Source organism: Elephantulus edwardii, unplaced genomic scaffold (assembly GCF_000299155.1).
Source record: "Elephantulus edwardii isolate Elephantulus edwardi_28Jun2011 unplaced genomic scaffold, EleEdw1.0 scaffold00022, whole genome shotgun sequence".
Classification (NCBI taxonomy): Eukaryota; Metazoa; Chordata; class Mammalia; order Macroscelidea; family Macroscelididae; genus Elephantulus; species Elephantulus edwardii.
The window spans coordinates 9,492,226-9,500,912 of record NW_006399772.1 but is presented as its reverse complement, the minus strand read 5'-3'; positions in this window follow the sequence as shown (position 1 = coordinate 9,500,912).

Sequence of the window (8,687 nt, the reverse complement as noted above, 5' to 3'; positions counted from 1 at the left end):
CGGTTGGCGCAGGATAGAGCAGGGTTTAGAGCTGTTGTGCATAGGGTCGCTATGAGTCGGAAACGACTCGATGGCACATAACAACAACAACAACATGAGTTACAAGCAACTCAACAGCACAACATAGCTTTCTGAATGCTGAGCAAATAATTTGTGAAGCTGAATTCTGTGAAGAATGTGGTATCAGGATTGGATACAACCAATGTTATGTGGATGACACAATCTTGTGTACAGCCTGTGAAGAAGACCTCAATCATTTTCAGCAGAAAACAAAATACTACATCCTCAAATATAAATTATATTTCAAAATTTTTAAAAAATCTTCATCACTGGACCAATAGACAACGTCATGATAGATGGAGAAAAGCTTGAAGGTGTCAACTATTCCATTTTACTTGGAGCCATAATCAACACCCATGGTAAGGGCAATCAAGAAATCAAAAGATATGCTGCATTGGAAAAGCCTGCTGTCAAGGACCTCTCCAAAGTGCTAAAGAGCAGGAATGTTAGTTTAAAGACTCAGGCAAACCTGATCCAAGTTGTAGTATTTTCAGTTGCTTCATTTGCATCTGAAAGTTAGACAATGAAAAAAGCTAGCAGAAGAATAAATCAATGCCTTTTAATTGCGATGTTTGAAAATAGTACGGAATATCCGGAGGACTGCAATATCCCAAAAGAACAAACAAGTCTGTCTTGGAGGGAGTGTCACAGTGCTCCTTACAGGTAAAAATGGTGAAAATTTGTCTCATGTGTTTTGTGCATGTTGTCATGAATGTCTAGCCCCTAGAAAAAGACCTGATGCTAGGAAAGGTAGAGAATCAGAGAAAACAAGATGGATAGACACAGTAACTGTAATAAAGGACTTGCTGGAACATGGCAGAGATTGTAAGAATGGTGCACGATAAGGCAAGGTTAAGATCCGTTGTTCTTATGTTTATTATGAGTCATAGTTGACCTGAGGGCACCAAACAACAACAGTTGTATTGCTCCTGTTCCAATCTGTTCTCTACATTATATCTGGACACATCTTTTAAAAACTCTGACCCACAATGGGACAAATTTTCTGGGAGAAAGAGCATTTTCCTTTTTAGAAAACCAAAAATTAAGAGAAAAGATCACCAGAACACACATAAATTCTTGATTTGATGGGTACACCATTATCACTGATCACCCTTAAATTGAGGTACAATAACTGCTCTAAGTTCAGTGCACCAGTGCACAAAATCAACGCTATAGAAATTAATTCTTAATCTCCTTGTGTTTTGTACCAGCCTTTAAAGATTCCTTCCTTCATTTCTTTCTTTCAATCTATTTTGCTCACACTGAAATTCAGAGCTCACATCATTCTTTGAAAGCCTTTGTGATATATGACACATTGAGATAATCTAAATCCACCTATAGAACTGATTATAGTTCCTATTGGCCAGTCTTTAATAAAATTATCATTTTGGCTCCAGCTTATCACATCAGCTATCTGGATGTCTATCTCTGTGAAATGAAGCAAATCTTTCCTCTTTCAAAGTGTCATCAGCAACACTGACATCTGCTCACTGTGGCCCTACAAAGTCATCTTAAAACAAGCAAGAAAAAAAACTGTTCACTGCTAGGTATATACCCCAAACAATTGAAAGCAGGGAGTCAAACAGATATTTATGCACCATTGCTAATTGTCAAATTACTCATAAAAGCAATAGGTGGAAACCACCAAAGTGTCCCTCGACAGATGAATGGATGAAGCAAACCTGGTAGAGCCATACATGGTTATAAAGGGAAATGAAGGTCTTATACATGTCCTCATATGAATTAACTTTGAAAACATTGTACTCATTGAAACAAGTCAAACACAAAAACAAGTACTGTATACCCATTGCCACTGAGTCTCTTCCAACCCATAGCAACTCTGCAGAACAGAGAGAACTACTCCATACTTTACACAGCTGCACATTTTTATGGAAGTAAGCTGTCACATGTTTCTCCCTTGGAGAAGCTGGTGAGTTCAAACCACCAGCCTTTCCAGTTAACAGCCACCAAAATCACTTAACCGTTGTCACGCCATAGCTCCTTAAATATTGTGTGCTATTATATCTCACAGGCAAAATATGATTGAAGATCATTTCAAAATGGCCTGAATATTGACAGTCCAAGCTGATTTTAGAAGAGGCAGCAGCACTAAATATATCCTTGATGATTTCAGGTAGATACTGGCTGAAAGCAGAAAATACACAAGAAAGTATATTTGTGTTTTATTGACTATGCAAAGGCTTTTGACTATGTGGAATTATGGCTAACATTGAGAAGACTAGGAATCTCAGAACACTTAATTGAGCTCTTGTGAAACCTATACTTGGAACAAGAATCTGTTGTTTGTGAACAGAGCAAGGGAACATGGAATAGTGGCATAGTTGTAAATCAGGAAAGATGTATGTCAGAGTTGTAACCTTTCTTCATACCTATTCAATCTGTGTGCTGAACAAATCTTTTGAGAAGCCAGTCTTAATGAAAAAGAATGTGGCATCAGGATCTGAGGGAGACTTGTACAGTTGCTGGAATGACAAATTGAAGAGGAATGGTATTGCTTTCACAATATGGAAGAACATTCCAAAGTCTCTCCAGAAAAGCAATGTGTGTGACAGGACACTATCCATATGCACATAAGGAAGACCTGTTAATATGACTACTACTTTTTAAATATATCCACCAACCACAAAAGTCAAATACAAAGAAGTTGAGGACTTGTACCAACTTTCACATTCTGAAATTGATCTAGCATGGAATCAAATGCATTAATAATAATTGGTAACTGGAATTAAAAACTTGGAAACAAGAATAATTAGTAGAAAATAGAGCATTGGGGAAGAAAATAATGGAATTTTGTACAATGGTTTATTAATTGTAAAAACCTTTTAAAAAAAGCATAAACAGCAACTGTGCACAGGTACTTCACCTGGTAGACTATGCAGAAATCAGATTGACTATATCTATGGAAAGAATCAATGCATAAGTATGTTATCAGCCATCCAAAAAGGGCCAAGGTCTGACTGTAAGTTCAAATTGAACTGGAATAAAGTTAAAACAACCCATAAGAATCAAAATATTATGTGAGTCTATCCCAATTAAATTTAAAAACCTCTCAAGAAGAGACTTGATACATTGAACATCAATGACTGAAAACCAGATTAAATGTAGGATAACACAAAGGACATACCCATGAAGTACAAAGTGAAGCATTCTACAAAGTCTTGAATTATGCAGGAAGCATCAAAAGAAGATGGAAGGAATACACAGAATCACGGTACCAAAAAGATGCGGTTGACACTGAACCATTTCAGGAAGCAGTATATGATTAAGAACCAGTGGTAATGAAAGAAGAAGTTAAAGTAACAGGTAAAAAATAAGGCTTCAGAAGTGTATGAAATACCAATTGATGTGTTTCAGCACACAGATGTAGCCCTGGACATGCTCATAACGCTATGCCAAGAAATTTGCAAGGCAGCTATCTGAGCAACTGACGGGATACGTTGTTTTTGTGTGCTGTTGAGTTGGAACCAACCCATTGCCGACCCATCAGGGAGTTTTCAGAGCAGTAAATTGCACAAGATTGGCCCTCCTCCTACAGAGTAGCTGGTATAGTCAAACTGCGTGATTTCGGAATTGCAACTCAGTTTCTTACCAGTTCATCTATTTCCTGATACTAATCTTTTGAACTATAGCTATATATTTAGATAGATAAATAGATTAGATAGATAGATAGACAGATAGATAGATGATTGGTAGACACATGATAGATAGATAGATAGATAGATAGATAGATAGATAGATAGATAGATAGATATAGGTACATAGATATATGATGGCTTTAAACATCATAACATATCATATACTTTTGCTTTAAACAGCTAGGGAATTCTAGTGGCCTAATGCATAGTGGGTTTCATGTTACTCTGGTGGTTAGAATTAACCAGTGGTTTCCAAAATACAGTGATCCAACAGACTGGGGAAATTATCTAACAATATCACTATAACATGCAAGTAAAATATCGCTGAAAATTGTTAAAAAATTCCTTAGTAGAGGAGAGCTCTGGTGGCCTAGTGGTAAGGAGCTGCAACTACAATCCCAGAGACGCACGGTTCGAATCCACCAGATGCTCTGCCGGGGAAGGAGGGACAATCTCCTTCTGTACCAGTCAGATCTGATTTGACGGTACACTCACAAACACAAATAATAAAAAAAAAAAAAAAAAAATTAAAAAAAAATTCCTTAATAGCATACAATATTTAAGGAGGTCTGGTGTGACAATGGTTAAGTGATTTTGGTAGTTGTTAACTACAGAGTACTTTGGCAGGGAATTGCTGGAAATTCAAGCTGGATTAAGAAGAGGTACCAGGGCTATAATTTCTGATATCAGATGGATCTTGGCTGAAAGCAGATAATACCAGAAAGATGTTTATTTGTGCTTTATTTGACTGTGTGGATTGTAATAAGTTATAGATAACATTGAGAAGAATGGAAATCCCAGAATACTTAATTGTGTTGATGTAAAATCTGTACATAGACTATGAAGTTGTCTGAACAGAGAAAGGGAGCATTGCATGGTTGAAAATCAGGAAAGTGGTGTGTATAAAGCTGGACTGTGTGAAAAAGAATGTGGCATAAGTATTTGAAGAAGATTCATCAACAAACTGTTTTATGCAGATGACACAAACTTACTTGCCAAGAGCAAAGAAGACTTGAAGCACCTCCTGTAAAAGATCAAGGCCTCCAACATGGATTATATCTCAACATCAGGAAAACAAAAATCTTCACCAGTGGATAAATAGGCAGCATCATGACAAATGGATAAAAGATTGAAGTTGTCAATGATTCATTTTATTTGCCACAGTCAATACCTATTGTAGCACCACTCAAGAAATCAAAAGACATGTCGAATTGAGAAAATCTTCTCCCCAGTGTGCTAAAGAGCAAGGATGTCAGTTTAAAGACTAAAGTACACCTGATTCAAGCCATGATATTTTCAATTGCCTCCCATGCATCTAAAATTTGGACAATGAATAAGGAAAACTAAAAAAGAATCAATACCTTTGAATTGTAGTGCTGGATAAGAGTATTGACTTTCCCACGGACTGTCAAAGGGAGCTCTGGTCATCTATTGGGTAAATTATTGTGCTTCCTAATCCAAAGGCAGGTGGTTAGAATCTCCCAGCTGCTCTGAGGGAGAAAGAAAGGTAATCTCTTCTCATACTATTTATAGCCTCTGGAAACCTGGTGGAGAGTCAGCTATGAGTTGGTTCTGACTTCATAACAATGAGTGAGAGAGAAACTGTCAAAAGAACAACCGAATCTGCTCATTGTGCTCTTTAGAGACAAGTGTGGTGAAACTTCATTTCACTTATTTTGGTTGTGTTATAAGGAACTGCCAGTCCTTGGAAAAAAAAGACATGCTGAGAGATGTTGGTGGTCAAGGAAAAAGAGGGTGACTCTCAAAGAGATGAATAGACACACGGTCACTGTAACAACGAGCTGGAGCATGGCAGAGATTGTGAAGATGGCCCAAGGTAGGACAAGGTTCGTATCTGTTGTTCACAGGGTAGCTATGAGTCGGAGTCAACCTGAAGGCCTCTAACAACAGTTAATCTACTTCCTGGTAATACAAGTCAGCTTGCAACATTTTACCTTCAATCTTAAGGAATATTTTCACTGAATCTAGAATTCTGGGTCTACAGAATTGGTTTTTGTTTTCCTTTTCTCTAAGACTTAAGAAAAAATGTTCAGCTTTCTTCTGTTTGTCATAATTTCTGACAAATATCAGTTTTGACATGCACTCAGCCACTTGATTTCTTCTACAAAAATTAACCTTTATTACTCTCTTAAGCAGAAAACTAATTTACATAAGCAACTTGCTTTTGTTAAAGAATTGGCAGAAACTGTGATGTGAATTTTCCATTCTTGTTGCTTTTCTGCCGACATAGTATTGGAATAGGAGGAATTGTGCAGAATAAGGAGAACAAGAACCTACTAGAACCAAGTATCTCCAACTTGACTTTGAGTTAATAATAAATGTGAGGAGTAGGAGAGAAAATGTGTACTTTCTAGCCTCAGGACGCATGCTATCTGAATGACTTTTGAAACTGAGATGACAGAAAAGTGTTTGCTTTGATGGCAAGTTTTTGTTCCCAGGTGTATAGGAAATCTGGTGTTGTGCCTAGTGGACTGGGGCTGGAAATAAGCCTTTAATTATATTAAGAATAAAACTTCAAGGGGCTAAGTATTCCATCTGGAAACATTCTTGTCTCTAGGTCCACATGAAAATGCTAAGAGCAAACCCACAGGTCCATGTGATGTGTGTAAACAAACGGAGATTTATTTCTGACAAAACAAATGAAATTAAGGAGACAAAACAAGCTGTAGTTTTGCTCTTTTAAACTAACTTCCCCTTCTTCTTTGGAACAACACACACAACATTCAAAGTTCAACTAAGTTTGTCTTTGGTCTTGTCTAGCCAGCTTTTGAAAGGAATTTGTCCTGTCCAGCAAGCAGAAGGTGCTTTAGGCTACTGAGAACCTTAAGAGGCATATTACGAAGATCTTTCTGGGTGCAAGGCATCTTGGAAAGTCCCACTGGTCTGGTGGAGACTGCAGCCTTCAGAGCCATGTGAACATGGGTTCAAATCCTACCTATGCTCCTTAACAAGCTGTGAGACTTTAAGTATGTTCCTTAAATCTACCCTAAATTTTTATGAAAGAATGCAGTAAAACCAGTATTTGACTTTTGTATGTCAATTTCTGGAGTAGAAATATTTCATTCACACCACTATTCTGTCTTCTTCTCCCTCTGGGCACAGCCAATATGGACTTCTAATCCACCATTGAATCTAAACGGGCCCATAAGACAGTTCTTTCCAATAGAGTGGGGCACAAGTGATAGTCACCAATTATGGGTCTGGCCATAATTATCCTGTATGATTCACCTTGTTCCCCCTCTTTACTGCGTTGTCCTCTTAGGTGACCAGCATGATGGCATCAGCCTATGTTCCTGATTACAGACACGTAGAGGTCTTCAGGAAAGCATCTACACTAGATTATTTTACTTGAGTGAAAAAGAAATCTGTATTGTATAAACCACTAAGGTTTAAGAGTTGCTTGTTACAATAGTTAACCTTCCTAATTGTAATGCTGTCAATTACTTAATATAACCCTTCTAGCCATGTTGTTGTTGTTGTTGTTAACTGCCATCGAGTCGTAGATGACTCATAGAGACCCTATGAATGAAAGGCCTGAGCACTTTCCAGAGGCAAGCCATTTCGGGAGTGGATGCCACTCCTGCTTCCAAGCTTGTTTTAATCAGGAAGCTCCACCAAACCCTGTCCACCATGGGTAACCATTATCGCATTTGACACATCAGTGTCACTGTGTTTAGCATCACAGCAACCACGAGTTACCTCTGTACAGTAATGCACAGACCAGTGTTATACCGCTTGGAAGAATGTTTGACAAAAAACAATTTAAACCAGGCCTGTGGGCCGCTGATTAAAATCACCCACCTTGGGCTTGGTAGCATAACTTTCTGTCCACTAGGCCAGTGTAGCTCTCTCTATGTTGTTGTTGATATTGTTAAGTGCTGTAGAGTCGTAGACGACTCAGCAACCCCATGAAAGAAAGATCTGAGGACTGTTTTGTAAATCTCAAGCTCCAAGTCTGTGGTTAAAGAGATCTGGTGGTGGTGTGCATAACATGCTGCTCTGCTAACTGAAATGTTGGCATTCAAATCTACCAGCTCCTATAAGAGAGAACAATTGTCTCCTGCAAAGAAGTCCAGCCTCAGAGACCCAACAGAGGGTTACCATGAGTTTGAATTAACTTGACAGCAGTGAGCTGGGTTGTGTCTGTGGTTATGATCTCATTTTGGAGTGATTCTTCTATGATATTAATGAGGCAATACTAGGCTTGGATACATGTTGGGTTTGGTTGCACCTCACTAGAAATGTGAGTAAAGTCACAACTCTCACCCCAGTCACTACAATACGCACACTTGTACCACTTTGCAGATGTATGGAGAGTTCTTCTGAGGATATGGTCTGTATCTAATACATAGGAATGCTTTGGCAAAGGACACTCGCCTGCTGTGGGTCCTGCATCTGAGTCACCATAATCTGACCTTCAGTTCTTGGGATTTCCGGCAGCAGCCTATTGTCTCCTCTGATCCCCTAGCTTCACAGCCTATGAGCCTGTCATCTGACCTGCTCATTTGGATTCATCAGCTTCTGCAACCACTTGAGTTAGGAAGGACCTACAAACTGATCCTTGAATCATTAATTTGTAACTTATTATAACCATGTGAGCCTTCAATTTGACAATTTCATAACTTGAGAGAAGTTGTAGCAAACCAAGGGGATTCAAAGATGGAGGGAGAGTGTTAAGAGGAGGAGTAATCGATGTTAGAAATGATGGAATGGTATAACAGTTCAGAAACACAAGATATTTGGGACGTCTTTAACCTCTTCCTTATAGGAACTAGGCTTGGCTGATACTTCTAAAAATAAATGTGCACTGATTATTAAACTTACCTAACTAATTAGTGGAGATTGTAATAAATGCCTGACCATATTTTGGTGAGGAGTAAATGAAGCAATGCAAATTAAGTTCTTAACGTAAGACTCAGCACCCAGCTGAAGAAAATTTTGTTCTTTTCT